Genomic DNA, 20925 nt, shown 5'->3' with positions numbered 1-20925 from the left:
AACATCCACATCCACATCCATTCTATCCAAGCCTTTCACCATCCGGCACATTTCAATGAGGTCCCCCCTCATTCTTCAAAACTCCAGCGAGTACAGGCCCAGTAGCGTCAACCACTCATGATGTTAACCCATCTCATTGCAATAAACAAAACTCCATACAAGGTTCATGAAGTTGTAGCAAAACTCCCTACCTTTATAGTTGTTTTTTAGTATATGTTAAATGTATGCTATTAGTGTTCTTTAGCTTGTTTTATGTGTGGGGGTGGGGGAGGGGGTTGGGGGAAACTTTTTCCAATCTCTTACCTCGACGGAGATGCAATGTTTTATTTTCCGTATCGTATCTCCATCCGCACTGAGGCCTAACATCGCGGAGTTGGCAGAGAGCGGCTTCGAGAGCTCCACCGCGGGAGCCTACAGGACTTTAACATTGCGGAGCCCGCGATCCCTTTGCCAGGCATCGAACTCTGAACTCTGCCGCGGGAGCCTGTGGACTTTAACATCGTGGAGATCGTGATTTCTGGTCAGAGACCGACTTTGGGAACTCCAAGCCACAGGAGCTTCAACCGCCCCGACCCGGGAGTTTCGATCACCCCAACGCGGGAGCTTTGATCGCCCCGACGCGAGAGCTTCGATCGCTGGCTGCTGGAGCTTCGATCGCCCCGACGGATGGTTCAACTGCCCCGAAAGTGAGGGAAGAAGGTGACTTTATTGCCTTCCATCACAGTGAGAAAAGGGGGGAATCCGCTTTGATGGATGTGTATGTTATGTAGTTGTTTGTCGTGGTGCTTTTTTAGTATGGCTGTATGGTCATTCGCATATCACTGTACTTTAATTAGTACACGTGACAATAAAAGACCTTTGAAACCTTTAAAATTAAAATTAATTGCTGTACCTATATGGCAACTTCCTGTGAAGAGATTCATTTGCAAAGGATTTAGCTAAAATATCATAAGAGATTAATCATATATTGTGAGAATCACTTATTAGCCAGACCAAGATGATAAAATCCCTTTTCTGAGCTGCCGTGGCCCATTTGACAACATTATAGCTCCTTAATGTGGATTACTATTAGTCTTCGGTATAGGTATAATATACAACAAAACTACTCCAGCTCTCTAAATGGAAATCATTACCCACAGCAGCTTCAAATTCTTGGGCATTAACATCTCAGATAAACTGTCCAAGGCCCAGCACATAAATGAAATCACAAAGATGCACTTCTTATGAGCTTAAGGGGACTCAAAACTGAATGCCATTGAATACTCTTACAAACTCCTACAGATGCTCCATAGAAAGTATCTCGAAAGATCAAGCCATCAAAGCCCGCTACGGCAATTTGAACACGTGAAAACAAGAGGCTGCAGAAAGTGATGGACTCAGCCTTGTCCACCACTGGCACAAGCTTCCCCACTGTTGAAAGCATCTACATGATACTCAATAAAGAGGCATCTGCCATTAAGGATCCCCAGCATCCAGTTCATGTCCTTTTTTCGCTGCTATTGTTGAGCTAGAAATAAAGAAGACTGAAGGCCTGCACTGCCAAGTTATGGAGCAGCTGCTTTCCGACAACCATCAGATTCTTGAGTCAACTGGCAAAACACTGCATGACCTGTAGAGCAGCATCTTATAATCACCCTAATCCTTAAGGGCCTGTCCCACTTGGATGTCATTTGCGTGTCATGCAAAGATTTTGTCAATCCAAAAATCCTGGGGCGCCGTGCGCGACCGCTCGTGCCTACGCCACCACGTCTCACCACGCGTCATGCACGCGTAATGCGTGACGCGTAAATGATGTCACATTGTGCGTCGTGAGGCATAAATGATGTTGCGTAAATGACGCGTAAATAACGCCCAAGTGGGGCAGGCCCTTTACACCACCCCTAGCCCCTCCCTCACCTGGAATCACCCATCACTTGCCAGGCTTTGCCCCACACCGTCTCTCTTTTTCAGCTTTCTCCTCCTCACCCTATTAGTTTAAAGAAGGGTCCCAAACCACAATATCATCTGACCATACCCTCCACAGATGTGCCAGATGCTGCCTGACCTGCCAAAATCCTCCAGCATGTTGCAGAACCCTGATCCTAACCCGACAATCAAACTACCAATCACCTATTTCTAATCGTATTTTTACACTAATGTCTTGTTTTGCTGTCTTTCATTTCTTTTTCTTGAATTATTTATGTTCTGTGTATTTGTCTGAGTGTTCATGCCTGTGATGCTGCTGTAAGCAAGCATTTCATTGTACATGCATCATACTTAAGCAAATGACAATAAACGCAACTTGACTAGATTTGCACCATTACAGAATATCAATACAAGCCCCACCATTAGCATTGGTGATTATTTTCAGCAGCTGCCTACATTAGGCAACCAATGATATGGCAGATATGGCAGAAAATCAAATTACAAAAGTACTGCTCATTATGGGTAATGCATATCAGTTACTGGGGTAATGCAATAAGCTTTCAAAACTTCACAAAACTATGATTAAATACAGATAACAACATGGAGGATTCTACTTTCACATGCTAACATGATTTTTCTCAGTACTTTAATTGCACCTTCAATTAAAATAATTAAATATTCTTACTCGGCTCCTGCGATATTTAGCTTACTGCAAATCAAAAGAGAAAATATTGCAAATACTCTAGTTCATGCAGCAATTGCCCTTAGAGCAAAAAACAATTATTGTTTCAGGTGCTATGAAAGCTCATTTGCCTTAAAAAGACTCCACAGATGTGGGCCTGATCCACTATATTTTCCAAACTCTCTGCAATACTATTCAGTTCCTATGAATCCAGCAATTCTTTGCTCTAGCTATATTTACCTTGATAACATTTTGAATTTTGCTCTATGATATGAAAAGATTGATTAATTAAATTCAAAATAAACTCTGCCAACAATATATCTAAATCAAAATCCATTTGAAACACAGTTCCTCGTTTGACATATCAGTTCCAAGTTTGTCTTCTGAATTGTTTTCCCGAGAGATCACTAGAGAGTAACTGTCATTGACGTCAATGTATCAACCATCTCTTAAGACTTGAAGGAGTTTTAATGAAACTGAAATCTGAGAACAAAGGGGAAAATGTTCCACTTATTCAAGAGAAACAAGGAACAAAGAAAGATAATTGTGATTGCTGGAGGTCAATAATTTCGGGTGTATCTTTTCATAATTTTTTCAGGACAGACACTGCAAACCAGTTCCATTGAGCTTCTCTCTCCAACACAAGGTCGTTAGGTCACAGTTTCCTTGAGGACAGTGGTTTTGCTCCAAAGTTAGCTGCAACACTCGAGATGTATAACACCACCCAGAAAAAAATCTGTTTCACCAGCCCACCACATCTTCAGCAGCTCAAGTCCTCCACCCCAAAGAAAAGCATGGCTGCTGGTGCATGGTACCTCATTAGTTTCAAAGTCTGAATCACTCACATCACATTCAAGAGCCTGCCCTGAACACAAAAAAAAGCTGCTATGAAGGCTATGATCATAAATCAGGGAAATGGCTAGCAATCACATTGCATGAGCAACCTCATCATTTTGACTGCAGTTATTTATAAAGGCCCAATATCAGCTTTGTGAGGGTAACTCCAGAAGAGCAAGAAACAAATGTACGAGTTGGGAGATATATCCCAGAAATAAATGTTCAGACAATCCTATCCTATGTGCAAGTCCAAAGATTATGAATCTTAAAATAAGAAACCACAGAGATTACTATTATGCGAAGAGAAAAAGATTAGTTAAAACAAATGTAGGTCCCTTGCAGTCAGAAACGGGTGAATTGATCATGGGGAACAAGGACATGGCAGACCAATTGAATAACTACTTTGGTTCTGTCTTCACTAAGGAAGACATAAATAATCTGCCGGAAATAGCAGGGGACCGGGGGTCAAATGAGATGGAGGAACTGAGTGAAATCCAGGTTAGCCGGGAAGTGGTGTTAGGTAAATTGAATGGATTAAAGGCCGATAAATCCCCAGGGCCAGATAGGCTGCATCCCAGAGTACTTAAGGAAGTAGCCCCAGAAATAGTGGATGCATTAGTGATAATTTTTTCAAAACTCTTTAGATTCTGGAGTAGTTCCTGAGGATTGGAGGGTAGCTAATGTAACACCACTTTTTAAAAAGGGAGGGAGAGAGAAAATACAGACCAGTTAGTCTAACGTCGGCAGTGGGGAAACTGCTAGAATCAGTTATTAAAGATGGGCTAGCAGCACATTTGGAAAGTGGTGAAATCATTGAACAAAGTCAGCATGGATTTATGAAGGGTAAATCATGTCTGACAAATCATAGAATTTTTCGAGGATGTAACTAGTAGAGTGGATAAGGGAGAACCAGTGGATGTGTTATATCTGCTTTCAGAAGGCTTTCGACAAGGTCCCACATAAGAGATTAGTATACAAACTTAAAGCACACGGTATTGGGGGTTCAGTATTGATGTGGATAGAGAACTGGCTGGCAGACAGGAAGCAAAGAGTAGGAGTAAACCGGTCCTTTTCACAATGGCAGGCAGTGACTAGTGGGGTACCGCAAGGCTCAGTTCTGGGACCCCAGCTATTTACGATATATATTAATGATTTGGACGAGGGAATTGAATGCAACATCTCCAAGTTTGCGGATGACATGAAGCTGGGGGGCAATGTTAGCTGTGAGGAGGATGCTAGGAGGCTGCAAGGTGACTTGGATAGGCTGGGTGAGTGGGCAAATGCATGGCAGATGCAGTATAATGTGGATAAATGTGAGGTTATCCACTTTGGTGGCAAAAACAGGAAAGTAGATTATTATCTGAATGGTGGCCGATTAGGAAAGGAGGAGATGCAACGAGACCTGGGTGTCATGGTACACCAGTCATTAATAGTAGGCATGCAGGTGCAGCAGGCAGTGAAGAAGGCGAATGATATGTTAGCATTTATAGCAAAAGGATTTGAGTATAGGAGCAGGGAGGTTCTACTGCAGTTGTATAGGGTCTTGGTGAGACCACACCAGGAGTATTGCGCACAGTTTTGGTCTCCTATTCTGAGGAAAGACATTCTTGCCATAGAGGGAGTACAGAGAAGGTTCACCAGACTGATTCCTGGGATGTCAGGACTTTCATATGAAGAAAGACTGGATAGACTCGGCTAGTACTCGCTTGAATTTAGAAGATTGAGGGGGGATCTTATAGTAACTTACAAAATTCTTAAGGGGTTGGACAGGCTAGGTGCAGGAAGATTGTTCCCGATGTTGGGGAAGTCCAGAACAAGGGGTCACAGTTTAAGGATAAGGGGGAAATCTTTTAGGACCGAGATGAGGAAAACTTTTTTCACACAGAGAGTGGTGAATCTCTGGAATTCTCTCCCGCAGAAGGTAGTTGAGGCCAGTTCATTGGCTATATTTAAGAGGGAGTTAGATGTGGCCCTTGTGGCTAAAGGGATCAGGGGGTATGGAGAGAAGGCAGGTACAGGATACTGAGTTGGATGATCAGCCATGATCATATTGAATGGCGGTGCAGGCTCGAAGGGCCGAATGGCCTACTCCTGCACCTATTTTCTATGTTTCTATGCATCTTTTTGTATTTGTCCAGATCTTTATTTCAAAGATTTAAATAAATTGGCATATTTATCCAACTTTGTTTTGTTTAAGAACACAGCTCTGATTTTCTTTAAGTAATTGAGCCAGATTGTGGTCACACAGGGAACCACCAGCTATCTCCTGCATCATTCAGTTCCTCTTTGGCTTCCATGAAGTTGCATGTTGTGATGAGCAGGAGGTCAGATGCTTTTGCATCTGGTCTCCCGTTGTGCCCCTGAGGGATGACTGGCTTATTAAAATTTGCGTGAAAGCGGTTGCTGACCCAGTGCGAAAAGTTAAATAAAGAGAAATTATTCATTTAGTCTCAAAAATGTTTTCGGAATAATTAGCATTTTAATTTTTAATAATCGCGTACTTCAACAATATTTAGTAATTCTTTAGTAATTCATAGTTAATAGTAATAGCAAATTAAAAGTAAGACTATTTTTAAATGTTTCAGACTTGTAGAACGACTAAAAAGCAATTCCAGAGGCCTTAACTGGGATGAGCGGTCAAAGACCATTTCAAATTTTGGGGATGGAGCTTAGCATTCGACACAAGGCCTGCTGGAAGTATTTAGCTACTCAGCCTTGGAGGATGACTCTCAGTTACAACTTGGCCAGTTGTCTATCCAGAGCAAAATACCATAAGAGGGAAGACACCAGAGGCAATGAGATCAGGCTCTGGGCTGAGTCCAGGACATTCCAGTCCAATAATAAAGGCAATCATTGAGAATTTTAGGTTTTTAGAAAATAAATATTTTATGTACAAACCTAACTCAAGCTAAACCTGGTGGAAAACACGTGTAATTTCAAAAGCTCCATTTCTAAACTTAAATGGTATGATCAAACCAAGATCCGATGCTCCATTTGGATGAAAACTCCAACATAACCATATGGAGGATTTCACTAGCCCTACATGTGTTTTGTCTTTACCATAAAGATTGGATTGTAATAAAGATATATGGGTATAGAAGGGCATGGATTAAATGCTGGAAGAGTAGATGTTAATGCGGAAGTGCGCCCACTGGTTGGTGTGGACATGTTGGACCGAATAACTTGTTTACAAGCGGAATGATTCTATGATCGCAAAGACATTATAAGTTCAGCACAGGTAAAGTTAAATCCTACATTCACCTACAGTGCCATTTGTTGTATTTTTCGCTACTTGTTCTTAATACATAAAATTAAATGTAGTTTTCAACATACCTTATAAAGTCAGTGTTTCTAAAGTCTCCACCACTGTGGTAGCTGACTGTACACACACGCACTCCATGGATTTGTATTTTGCAAGATTAAAATTCTTCACCAATTCTAAGAAAAGAAAATTGACAATATATAAAATTCCAAAATCCAAAAAATGCATGTCATTCACTCAGTACATTGCAAAGCATTAAGTATACATTTAACAGAAACCACGAAGGAAAGAATTGCAGATGTTGGTTTAAATCGAAGGTAGATGCAAAATGCTAGAGTAACTCAGCAGGACAGGCAGCATCTCTGGAGAGAAGGAATGAGTGATATTTTGAGTCTGATGTCAGGGGAGTGGGCAGGACAGAGATAGAATGTAGTCGGAGACAATAAGACTGGTGGGAGAACTGGGAAGGGGGAGGGGATGGAAAGAGAGGGAAAGCAAGGGCTTTTTGAAGTTGGAGACGTCAATGTTCATACCGCTGAGGTGTAAGCAATGGGAGGGGGAGTTAAAGTGCTGAGCAACCGGGAGATCAGGTAGGTTAAGGCGGACTGAGCGGAGGTGTTCAGCTAAACGATCGCCGAGCCTGCATTTGGTTTCGCCGATGTACAGGAATAGACACCTGGAACAGCGGATAGAGTAGATGAGGTTGTAGGAGGTGCAAGATGTTCGCTTATGATTGTACCATGTTCAATTACATTCATAATTCCCAAGCAAATGAATCAATCCAGACCTCCATGCAGCAACAACTAAACAAGGGCATGGGATGATAAGTAAGACTCGGCACAAAAGTGTCAGGTTATGACCATTTCCAACAAGGGAGAGTCTAACCATGACCACATTTACATTAATATCACCAAGTCCTCAACTGTCAACATCCTGAGGAGGTTCACCTTTAAGAGAAAGTTAACCAACTACATAAATACCATGGATACAACAGAAGGATAGAGGTCGAGTATTCTGCAGTGAGTGACTAATTTCCTCACATCAATAATCCTTTTTGCTATCTACAAGGCAGGTCAGAAATATGACGGAAAAGTTGAATGAGCGCAGCTCCAATAACGCTCAAGAAAATTGACACCATCTAACATAATGCAGCGCCTTAATCGACACCCCAACGACCAAAGAAAATATCAATTCCCTCTGCCATGTGCAGTGTGCATCATTGACAAAATGCACTGCTGTTACTTGCCTCGGCTATTCAGGAAGCACCACCCAAACCAGTGCCCTCTAGCACTAGAGTGCATGGGAACACCAGCTTCCTGTCCACATCACTCACAAATATGATTTGAAAATAAATTGCAGTTTCGTCGTCACTGGGTCTGAATCCTGGAACTCCTTATGCAATAATGCCATACTTACATCAGAAAGACTGCAGTAATTCAAGGTGAAGCTGCCAGCTTCTCAGGGGAAATAATACTGGGTTTCTCAGCAACAGCTAGGTCCCCAAAAATGAATATAACCACCACATTGCAAGGACATAAAGAGCAGTGCAGTAATCAATGTTTTGCAGCTGCAGGTAATTTCTTATGTGTCATTAAGGGACCATTAGTTAAAAACTGATCATTAATTTCCATACTCTATTATACAAATGAGATCTTCCCTTTACATAAGTTTTAAACTGACATGGCTCTTACTCCAGGTCTCAGTAGGTTATCATGTGGTTTCCTGCAGAGTACAGCTACTGAGTTTCCTCTGACATCACACTATGCAGTAGTTAGTGATTCATATTGATTCTTTCCCGACTTGCATCCGCCCTATGCTGTATGCCCAATCCCTCTTCCCTATGTTGATAACCCGTCCTCAGATTATCTCTTCCCATTCAATGCACTTCATTCCATGATAGACATCCTCAGGATACTTGGCCTTTCATCAACTTCTCAACAACTTAAACTTAAAGTTAAATATTAAAGAAACTCTTTTTCCCTCAGCTAATTTTTCATAAATCAAAGAACTTAAAAAAAATCAAGAGTACGCTATTCCAATCCTGAAGCTTATCTTCTCATTTAATATGAACAAGACTGCAACAAATATACACCTAATATCTATGGGCACTGATGATAGAACAATTGACATCCTGGGAAATAGCATGAAGCCCAAAACAGTGTTTATCACTGACTTACATCAACCTGGAACAGATTCATATATAGAGCCTGGACAAAAATGCTGGAGAAATTCAGCGGGTGATGCAGCATCTATGGAGTGAAGAAAATAGGCAACGTTTCGGGTCGAGACCCTTCTTCAGATCCTCAACCCAAAAAGTCGCCTATTTCCTTCGCTCCATAGATGCTGCCTCACCAGCTGAGTTTCTCCAGCATTTTTGTCTACCTTTGATTTTCCAGCATCTGCAGTTCCTTCTTAAACATATTATAGAGCCTATTGAGTTTCACTTCTTACATCTACATCTTTAACTCATGAGAGGCACTGTTTACGCTCCACTGCAAATTTTTAGTATCTTTAGACTTTTAGCGCGGAAACAGAACCTTTGGCCCACAGAGTACACGCCCACCAGTGATCCCTGTACACTAACATTATCCTACACACTACAAACCTGTACATCTTTGAAGTGTGGGGGGGAAACCGGACCCAGACAAAACGCACGCAGTTGCAGGGAGAACGTACAAACTCCATACAACACCCGTTGTCAGAATCAAACCCAAGTCTCTGATGCTGTAAGGCAGTAACTCTGCCACTGTGCCACAGTGGCACTATCAAGCATAAGTTTGTATGGGGTTTTTAAGTGACAAACATTTTTCTAGTTCAACATAATTCAACAATAAACTGTGCTGTATACAGCTGAAACTTTGGACACTACTCTCATAGGTTCTAGTTAAAAAAAACACCACAAATAGAAGCAAAGCCTCAGGCATGGTCAAAAGCCAGGGAGTACAAATGCGTTTTAACACTGGATTTGAAGATGGACAGTGAGGGGGCCTGTCTGATGTGCAGCGGCAGGGTGTTCCAGAGTTAGCAGCAAAAGTATCAGCTCTATCCCCTCTGAGCCTCCGATTTAGACCTAATGTACCTCCAGGACAGCTGACCCGCTGACCTGAGGGACGGGCAGGAGTGTATGGGTGGAGCAGCTCAGAGAGGTAAGGCGGGGCGAGCCAATTCAGAGATTTAAAACAAATAACAGTAACTTAAAATGAACCCGAAAGTGCACCGGGAGCCAGTGTAGGGAGGCCAGAATTGGCGATATGTGCTCCCTCTTTCGAGTCCCTGTTAAAAGGCGAGCAGCAGCATTCTGAACCAACTGGAGACGAGCCAGTGAAGAACGAGCAACACCAAAATAGAGCGCGTTACAGTAATCCAGCCTAGATGTAATAAAGGCATGGATTACTGTCTCAAAATGCTGCCGCAGTAACTCTGCCACTGTGCCACAGTGGCACTATCAAGCATAAGTTTGTATGGGGTTTTTAAGTCAAACATTTTTCTAGTTCAACATAATTCAACATAAACTGTGCTGTATACAGCTGAAACTTTGGACACTACTCTCATAGGTTCTAGTTAAAAACTCTCTGCCACCTCAAGTAATCATATTCAAATTGTTATAATTTACATATCATATATTAAATTGACGCAATGTCTTTTAAAATACTAAACATTCCTTCCTTTACCAGCTGTCTTTATTACATAAAAGTATCAGACTAAATGAGCACATTTTTAAATAATGCATTATCTCACTTGAATGTTAATATGCAACAAGAGTTTGGGAAATGGAACCGAGGACAATCTAGAATAGGTTCAAAGATTGATTTTAATCTGTGTAATTTCCTTCAATGCAATTGACGTGAATTTATGGCTATCTAATTACCAGGACAATCAAATATCTTTGATATACCTGGCTGCTTTTATACATTTTCACAATAAAACTTTACGTACTCATTTCATTCACTAATAAATTTGAAACCATTCTTTAGTGCAGGCTATGCATATATTTCTATTCAAAAGTGTCTGGATTTCACATTGTTAGCAAGTAAAGGAGAAAAGAAAACATGAAAGTAAATGAGCCCTGGCGATGATAACTATGAGACAATGGAGTTTATACTCAGTAGACAACTGGATTGTAATTTTTCCCAAAATTCACTATCTTTACAAACAATTACCCAGTTACAAATGCTATTAAAATGCCACTGTCCATTTGTCACAATCAACCACTTGCTGTGTATTTACTTTGCAAACTGCAAAGGAAATAAATTTAACATGGTTTCTTCCGTAAATTGTTAATTCGCAGATATCAGTGCTCCAAAATATTTTCCTGGCGGCTCCAATAAAAGGTGCTGAGTTGCACTATTCAACCATTGTGTCATAACCATTTTATGTTCTCACTGCTTAGAAAGTCCCATGTCGAAATTACTATGTTGTCTTGGAAGACATTGGAGTGATAATTCCTTTTCCCTTTTAAATAGAAAAGGTTTGATGTGCAACAAACATTATCATCTTTAGTACTCTTTAATTGTTTTTGTTAAAAAATCACAATCAAACAGATTATTAATCAAAACCTGTGAAGTGGCTCTTCTATCAACAATAATACAATTTTCACCACATTATTTGATACACAATCAAATCCATTTCATTTGGCTAATCACAATAAATTAATGGTTCTGATAGTATATTGCATGTTATAGAGGATAAAAAATAAATCATCTTGTGAAGCCTCAGCAGCTAAGATTAATACTGCCTGAAAACTAGTTTCATCTTTAGATTCTATCAACCATTATTGGAAGTTGAATAGTTGAAACCCAATAAAAACCTCATATTAAAAATGGTGCCATTTATAAATTTGATATTAATTTATTCTCACATGCACTGAGAGACAGTGAAAATCATTGTTTTGATGCAAGTGAAATTTTGTTTTGGTGGAAGTTAAACCCAATTCATTATCTGGTGTTGAGACTGTAAAACATGGTCACACATTCTGAACCAGATTTATCCTCTAGATGTTTCCTCTCTTTCACACATTATTCACAGAGCCAACATATATACCCAATTACCAGATACAAACTAAATAGTGCCATCACATGATCAGACACCCAACCCCCACCCCCTGCCAACATAAACCTCCAACCAACCCCAGTTTAGTTTAGAGTAACAGCAAAGCTGTTCCCTCCACCGAATTAAAGTAACCAGAAATCCCATTTAAAGTAGCTGCCAAAAGAATGGGCGTTGTTTGTGACTGAGGACATTTATTTTACATTGTGAGTTGCAGGTTGTCACGACCTGGAACATAATTAGTGGGTGGGGCAATCAAACGCTGTAGCAACTTTCAATGAGCATCAGGCATAATGAGGTCTCGTGTGCAGGGCTATGATGAAAGCACTGGGATATTGGGACTAACTTTGATTGTTCTTTCAAGGATTTACATAGGCATGTTTAGATACCGAACAGGCCAGAGCAAAAATGCCTCCTTTGATACTGCATACTGGATGTGGTCCCAAACAATCTCATAAGAAATAGATTAGTGATACTAATTTAAATTATTTGACTGCAGTACTGCTGGTACGTAGCCTGGTACAATGCTGGTACGTAGCCTGGAATTCATCCAAGCTTTTGATCATGCTCTACTACTGTATGGCAGTTATGTATTTATTCCCCAAAGCACTGCAAGTGCAGGCTGCAATTACTGATTCTACTATCTGAACAAGATTGAGTACCATATCAGTTAACTTATTTAGGAACTTTAATATCCCCAAAGCAGCAATCATATCATGTTACAAACTTTTTTCCAGACAGAAAATCTCCAACATATATTTTTCAGAACTTGTATTTATACAGGTCACTGAGAAAATAAGGGTGGCTAATTTATGACAGGATAACCCATGGCTATCCCTTCATTCCTCAGCTTTTTGCTGCTTTTGTATTACAGATGTAAGAGATTCTATCATGAGTTGAAAAACATTGCTTTTAACTATTCAATCAAGTACCTGAATCTATTCTGCAAACTCTGAAAGAGCAAGACACCAGAAATGTGGGTAGGTTGGCTCAGGGTGGCATTTACAATGTGTAAACCGATGTGTATATTTATCAATGATGTACACACACACGCTAAATAAACCAGTTAATTCAGGATTCTGAAAGTATGGCATCTTTAAAAAGCATTATAAACATTGAGAATTTACATTTAAAAAAGATCCAAAGATCCTTCAGGTAATTAAACAAACAAATCCTCAACATTAGCTATTCTGAGAAACGTTAATCCCACTTACTGAGTAATAATTCGGACTTTATACACCACTGAATGAGAAATATTCAGCTTTGATGAGTAGTATTTCAACGTTAAACCACATTAAGGGCATTGAGAATTATCTATGAATCATCGTCAGTGAGAACATATAGCCTTTACTTCTGATCTATTTCCTTGACGTGTTCTACATTCCCTCTATCATTCAGCAAACTCATCCCTCACCTTCAAATCAGAGCTCCGTTGCCTACCTATTCATAATAGGGATAAGCTTGAAAGCCCTTCTTTTCCCTCCCTATTTCCCCACAGTGCGTTCTATAGATGCCAAATACTCCTTTATTAAACTACTGGTTGTATTTGAATTTCAGAGGTTATTGAAACCCATACCATTGCCCAATCTGCATTTTTCCTCATTAACACTAACTACACCATTCCTACTTCCTTTCCACCCCCTACCTCACTGACCATTATCATCGCCTCTATTTATTTTTCTCTTCACATTTGCCTCCATCTCCACATCATTCCAACTTCTAATTTTTCTCACCCCAACTTGTCTTGAAGAATTCAATTCAGTTTTAATTACCAATGCAAACATTAAAGAAAATAAATGAATTATCCGTAAAATAATGCACAACCCTTTTCATTGCACTGTTCTATACAAATGTTCATGAATCAATGTTGAAGATCAGTTACCAAACATATTTTCCTAGCATAAACAAAGGTTACAATTGTGGTGGTGTTACATTCAGGCATGTAAAAATCCTACTAAAAGTCTTGTAGTACAGAAACAATAGCTGGTTAATTGTACATTCACTACCTAGATCAAGAAATACCAACATTTCAAATTCTAGAAATGTTTTAGAGGGATATGGGCCAAAGACAGGCAGGTAAGACTAGCGTAGATGGGGCTTGTGGTCAGCATGGACAAGTTGGGCCAAAGGGCCTGTTTCCATGCTATATGACTCTCTCAATGGATATGGGCATATGGAGTCCATTACACACACAATTATGAATGCAGATTTATCAGGAACAGTGGAAATTCAACTGTCTTTTAGTATGGCTTTTTTTTAAAAATGTAACCTACTTTGATAAAATGCCAATTTGAAATCCAACTGATCAGAATTTTGACAGCTTTTAAAATGCCCTCTAGGTTTTCAGTTCTTGCTTCCAATACAGATATGCCAAGTGACTTTGCATAAATAAATGTGATCTTCAATATTAGTCTATTCATAAATAAATGTGATCTTCAATCAAATTTGATGACATTTATGAGTAACATGGCAGCATCTTGAAACCAGTTTAAATGCACAATAAATCAAACTATGCTTAATGTTTGATCATCACATAAATAAGTCTTTAAAAAATGATCACACCATTGCTTATATAAAATTATGATGCTACCAATATCCATTTCCAAACTTATTTATCCTTAATCTATTCTCTCACACATGCTCATTAACACTCTTTGGTTCTCCCGTGGCCCACGCACACACGGTTTAATTTACAGCAGCCGACCAAACTTCCAATTAGCCGGCCTTTGGGATGTGAGAAAAAACTAAAGCATCCAGGAGAAACATACATGACTGTAGAAAGTGAAGCCAAGTTCACGTTGTGATGTAGAGCCTCTGGCCTAAAAAATTAAGTCTGTTTCTCTATTCATAAATGTAGCTTCATCTGCTCAGAGTACAACAGCGAAGACAAGATTTGTCAAACTAAGAATGCGACGGTTAATCAAATTAACAGGAAATTGGAAGCAGATCATGTTTGTGGTGTTAACAGAAGGAAGAGAAGTGTTGTAGATGGAGCAACAAAAGACAGAGTAATGTATACATTGGTAGCATAGGTGATATCTTTGGGATGTTGTTTTTAGTTTAGTGTGGGTGTATTAAGGAGCATCAACACAATTAGCAGTGTATTGGAAATAGAAGAGGTAGAAGTGACCCGAATAGGTATGTACCATACAGGGATTGCACATCAAAGCCAAAAGTAATCCGTCTGGAAACACAAAATTAAAAACAGTTAAAGTCGTGGAGGGCATCAGAAAACCCAATTATGCAGATGCAAAGAGAAAGGATATGGAACCAAATGACAGAATAGAAAAATGATTAGTTCTGTGGGACAAGAACAGGCTGAAATATCAAGTCTCCCAGAAAGGTCCTGCATGTAGATCTCAGGAGGATGTCAAAGGGGGGGGGGGGGGGGGGGGGGAGAAGGCTGGGGCAAGGGGGCGTGTGAGAAGCTGGTATCAGGCGAGCACAATGTGGGGGAGGAAGATCTCCAGACAAAATAAGATCAGTGAGAGAGACAATGGCCTGATACTCTATAACAAAATCATGGTCCAGTAAAATACATCAAGAGGTTTAAGTAATTTGACCTTCAGCCTCTGCAAGATAGAGATTGATATGCCTGTAATGACTGCACTACTCATCAACTGGCTTAATAACGACATTAGTAAGCCCTTGGTGAGCTGTGTGCTTTAAGTTCAAAATTTCAGAAAATGACAAGTGTTTAAATGGAATGTAAAATGTGTGCAATCAATGGCACACCAGTATCTTAAAACAGCTGATTAAAGACAAAGGACGAAGAACCGGTGGACTAATGGTACAGAAGATGGAAAAAAAAGGTGAAGACGTCTAACTGAAGGAATGGATAATAAAGATGGTGAAAGAACTCGGCATTAAGACATGGTCGAAATTCACTGAAATGGGAATGTAAAGGGGTAAAATCTGAGGCATCTGCTGATACTCATGTTAAACTTAAAGGAGAAAGACTGAAGAAGGGTCTCAACTCGAAATACCACCCATTCATTCTCTCCAGAGATACTGCCTGAGTTACTCGAGCATTTAGTGTCTATCTTCAAGAGGGATACCACAGGTTCATTACAATTATACCATTGTATTATGTCAGGTGTCACAAACATGGATTTTATTTCTTTAAGCTTAAAAGGTTGAGAGCTAATCTCATGGAGAGATTTAAATGGATGAAGAAATTATATATTCCTTTGTCAAAATCTTAAAATTAGAGTTATGCCATTTTCACATGGAATTAAGAATATCTTTTTCACATAAAAGATAATGGTTGGGACAAATCAGTTGAAAAATTAAAAAATAAGATAGGTAAATTTATCTCACAACTGCAACATTAACTTTACTCTCTCCAAAAATCTTTATAGACCATTTTCAGCATTTCCCACAGCAGTATTTTACTTTTATAGATATGTATACATACAACATAATACATGTTAGATAAGGTTATCGAAGTTATGGAATTATGCCAGAAGTTGAAGCACAGTTCAGTTCTGTAAATCTTCCCTTAGGATCAAGGATGGCTTGCCTCCTGTCTGGGTTTTGTGGGTTCTGAGGTGCCCGATGAGGCCTACACAGGAACTGCAGATGGAGCAGTTGGTGCCTGTCAGTGAAAACTGGTGGGTGATTAGTGAGGTTGTGTGCTGTTTCCAATGTTTACATAGAGCCTTTGTGCAGTATGAACATGAGGTTCTCGCTGCTATCCTGAATGTTGTTCCTCTATTTCGAATGGTAATGGAGCAGGGGTTCTCATGAATCAGAGGGGATGTTACTGTCCCACTCTCATCCCTCAGGAGGACTTGAGAACATAACAAATCAACAACTACTGCTGCCTACTAGATCATGTTTTGAGCGAGATTTGAAGTCTTGAGCTCAAATCCTTTTACTCAGTAAGAACTGTAAAAAGTATATTCCCAACTAAATAAAGCTGGCATGGAGTTAAATCCAAATGTATAGTTCCTAGAATTAAAGAGGACCAAAAGTACTCACCAAATGTTAAGAATTTTGATTAAAAAAAGGAAACAATTGCTAATTCTCAACACTGTAAATACTGATTAGTATACTCTCATTTATTCTTCTTCCAAGTGTGCCCCATTGTAAAATAGCACAATTTACCGTAACCCATCAACATATAAGAAAGTAAATTGCACTAATATGCATTAATATACCACTATTACCATAACTTTATAGTCCACACTCAACATGACTCAATCTGATTTGAAGAAAGTTACATTTCATAGTCAGTTTGCACATGAATTTTCGAACAATGCAAATTCCATGTGTTCTAGAGCAAACTGAGCTGCATTAGCATAATGTGCTTTTTTAACATATTCACCAAACACATACTTTGTTTTTAAACTGCAATTTTATTCCTATTTTTTTAAGTTCTTCTCATACGGTAGACACGCCTTACTTAATAACTAGCGTTTTCTCAGAGCCTTTAACACAACTTATGCAATTCAAGAGGCTGACCCAGCATCACCTTCGCAAAGGCAATGAAGTATGGACTTTTCCAGTAACACCCATATCCCATAAAGCTCAAAAACAAAATATCCTGAAACAGATAAGAATATTATGACACCAAGTCACAAACTGTTATATTGCAACAGATGACAAACAAGCCGGATGAAGGAGAATCTTAAAAGAGAGGCTAAGAGCTGGGGAAGAATAAGGGAGGAATTCCAGTCTTTTGAGCTGTTAGCTTAAAGCATGCCCATCCACTGCAGAGTGAATAAAATCAGAGTTGGTGGAGAAGGCAAAGTAATCCCAAAAGCCTCCATTTTAATCTACAATTTGAGAGGGAGAAAGGAAAATCAGAAGTGTCGGTATTACAGTTGAAAAGGGAACTATGGAGCCATGAGGGAGAAGCTGGCCAAATTTGACTGGAAAGATACCCTAGCAGGGATGACAGTGGAACAACAGTGGCAGGTATTTCTGGGAATAATACAGAAGGTGCAGGATCAGTTCATTCCAAAGAGGAACAAAGATTCCAAGGGAAGTAAGGGGCGACCTTGGCTGACAAGGGAAGTCAGGGACAGTATAAAAACAAAAGAGAAGAAGTAGAACATAACAAAGATGAGCAGGAAGCCAGAGGATTGGGTAACTTTTAAAGTGCAACAGAAGATAACTAGAAAGCCAATACAGGGAGAAAAGATGAGGTACGAAGGTAAGCTAGCCAAGAATATAAAGGAGGATAGTAAAAGCTTCTTTAGGTATGTGAAGAGGAAAAAAAGAGTTAAGACCAATGTTAGACCCTTAAAGACTGAAAAGGTGAATTTATTATGGGGAACAAGGAAATGGCAGACGAGCTGAACAGGTGCTTTGGATCTGTCTTCCCTAAGGATGACACAAACAATCCCCCTGGTGTACTAGTGGCCAGAGGATCTAGGGTGACGGAGGAACTGAAGGAAATTCACATTAGGCAGGAAATGGTGTTGGGCAGACTGATGGGACTGAAGGTTGAAAAATCCCCAGGGCCTAATGGTCTGCATCCCAGGGTACTTAAGGAAGTATCTCTATAAATCGTGGACGCATTGGTGATCATTTTCCAATGTTTTATAGATTCAGGATCAGTTCCTGTGGGTTGGAGCGTAGCTAATGTTATCCCACTTTTTAAGAATGGCGGGAGAGAGAAAACAGGGAATTATAGACCAGTTAGCCTGACATCGGTGGTGGGGAAGATGCTGGAGTCAATTATAAAAGATGAAATAGCAGCACATTTGGATAGCAGGAGCAGGATCGGGATGAGTCAGCATGGATTTACGAAGGGGAAGTCATGCTTGACTAATCTTCTGGAATTCTTTGAGGATGTAACTAAGAAAATGGACAAGGGAGAGCCAGTGGATGTAGTGTACCTGGACTTTCAGAAAGCATTTGATAGGGTCCCACATAGAGGAGACCAGTGGGCAAAATCAGAGCACATGGTATTGGGGGTAGGGTGCTGACATGGATAGTAAATTGGTTGGCAGACAGGAAACAAAGAGTAGGGATAACTCGGTCCCTTTCAAAATGGGGAGAAGGCAAGAGAATGGGGTTGAGAAGGAAGTTTGCACATTCTCCCTGTGACAGCATGCATTTCCTCCAGGTGCTTCAGTTTCTTCCTACATCCCAAAGACGCGCAGATTGATAGGTTAACTGGCCACTGTAAATTGGTTATCATTGTTTAGTCATTCACAAGTATGATTTCAACATTTGGTCACAAATCGGAACTTTCCTTCTTACAGAATCCTCCACCACAACAATTAAAGATGAACATAATGGATTCAATTAGCTCTTTTTAAGGTCACTGCACAGCATGTATTGAACCCATTGTAGGATTCAAATAGCTATAATAAAGTATACAGCTAGGACACTTAAAAGATATCTAGTTCCAGCTCTCTTCACATTGTTATTATGACAGCACTGCAAGGTCATATAGTTAAACCAGAAATGCACTTTGCAACTCCTCACTACTGCTATGAATGCAAATGATTTTAATATATTTTAAGTTTAGCAGTTCAAGTAAAGTCTGAGTGCTTAGCTGACTACAAGCCTGTGGTTTATTTTATTTTTGTACAGGGAAAGTGTTGGATATCCTCCATAATCTTCTGTTTAAGCAATCAGGTGCTTTTTGCATGCTATGCTTCATCAAAGACAAAATTATTTCCATTTTCTGGAGGTTCCTTCCAGTATTATTGCAAAATATAGGTTTTTTTAACGCTTCAAACAGTGTTTAACCTGGTTGACATCACTAAATCTAAGCCAATAACAAATCAAAATGATTCTGTGATTATAAAGCATGTTGATACATTCCCAAGGCTGCAAAAGGCATTCAGCGTGTTTCATCTTGAACTATTCTCTGTTTGGGCAGTATTGCTATGTGTGATGGAGGTTGGCTGGTCCAAAAAAGGCACTCTGAAATATGCAAGATCTCCAAAACCATTCTTCAGAGGGTATTAATTTTCAGAAAGAGATATGTATCAGTTTTAAAGATCTAGTCAAAATGATCTCAACGACACTGCTCTGCATTTTGTTGATGCAGATCAAAGTGAGCCAGATTGGAAGGAATGTGTGTTCAGAAAGATGGACGAGCTGTAATCAATGGTAAACAATGATTCTCATGATGATGATCATGATAATTCATGTAGAATAGAAGCACTGAATATCATGCTTAGATGGTTAAACTCCGTTTAGCTGAAAATGGTCATTACCTTGCACTTGTGTGGTGCAAATGGTACTTCCAACTGATCAGCCTCTATCTGCATGTGGTCTTGGTCTTAATGTTTACATACACAAACATCATCATCTTCTAATGCAAGCACTGTGCAATCAGCAAACATCCCATTTCTAACTTTATGAAGGTCAGTCGTTGATAAAGCAGCTCAAAATGATTGAGGCTTGGATTCCAGAAGCAATGTCCTAGGACTACAACTGATAACAATGATTCCTTACCCATTGGAATCTTCCAAACCTCAATTTCGACCAATTTACAATTCCCCAGGGTTTCCTGAAGCCACACTTCACCAATTTCAGAAGAGTCGAGGCACTCTCATCATTGAGACTAGTTCGGACTGAAATCCAGGCAAAAAAGGTTGGCCCAAAAATTTTAACTCGGAGTTAAAATGGAGACAGAGACTGATGGATTTTGCTTGGTTATTAAGAAATATGGATCAAAATGGATAAACTTGATTGAGCTGCATAAACCGGATTTAAAGTCAGCCATGATCTAAATAAATGGTGCAATGGGATTTTAAACTTTACCCTTGTTCCTATTCACAGGGAATCATGCACAATAAAGTAATAACTTGCTCATCTGAAATGCAATTTCAAAGTGGATATTATGGTACAAAATTGAGAGATTTTATCTGTCTTCACAAACCCAGAAACTTTCAATACCATACAGTTCCAAACAGAACATTGAATTTTATTTGACGTCATAGATGCCAAGTGGTTGAAGCACATTAATGTTTCAGTGCATGGTGCCACAAACGGATGTGGGTTTACACATGTGATCACAAGCCTTGGCTGGGTTGGAACCTCAGGTTTGCAGCTAGGAGATGAAAAGCACACTTAAATCTGAAGAGTACATAAATGTGAAATCATAATTTTTTCATGCTATCAGGCTTCTAGTTTGAGAGCAAGATTGGCGAAGCAATAGCTGGCAATTTAATTATATGTTATACAAGAACAGAGGTGGAAGAGGAAGTAACACTAATGTTCA

At 39.7% G+C, this 20925-nt stretch overlaps 1 protein-coding gene across 3 annotated transcripts in view; it reads right to left on the bottom strand.

The window, feature by feature from the left end:
• Positions 1-20925, bottom strand: part of LOC129712985 (serine-rich coiled-coil domain-containing protein 2-like) — a 336356-nt gene that overhangs the window by 305717 nt on the left and 9714 nt on the right. For all 3 annotated transcript variants that reach the window (XM_055661816.1, XM_055661817.1, XM_055661818.1), the window contains exon 2: positions 6758-6862. The gene's annotated coding sequence lies outside the window, so the exon portion shown is untranslated. The remainder of the gene's footprint in view (positions 1-6757; positions 6863-20925) is intronic.

Source organism: Leucoraja erinacea, chromosome 34, assembly GCF_028641065.1.
Source record: "Leucoraja erinacea ecotype New England chromosome 34, Leri_hhj_1, whole genome shotgun sequence".
NCBI classification, from domain to species: Eukaryota; Metazoa; Chordata; class Chondrichthyes; order Rajiformes; family Rajidae; genus Leucoraja; species Leucoraja erinaceus.
The sequence above is the reverse complement of the archived record's forward strand: the minus strand, read 5'-3'. Positions and strand labels throughout refer to the sequence as shown.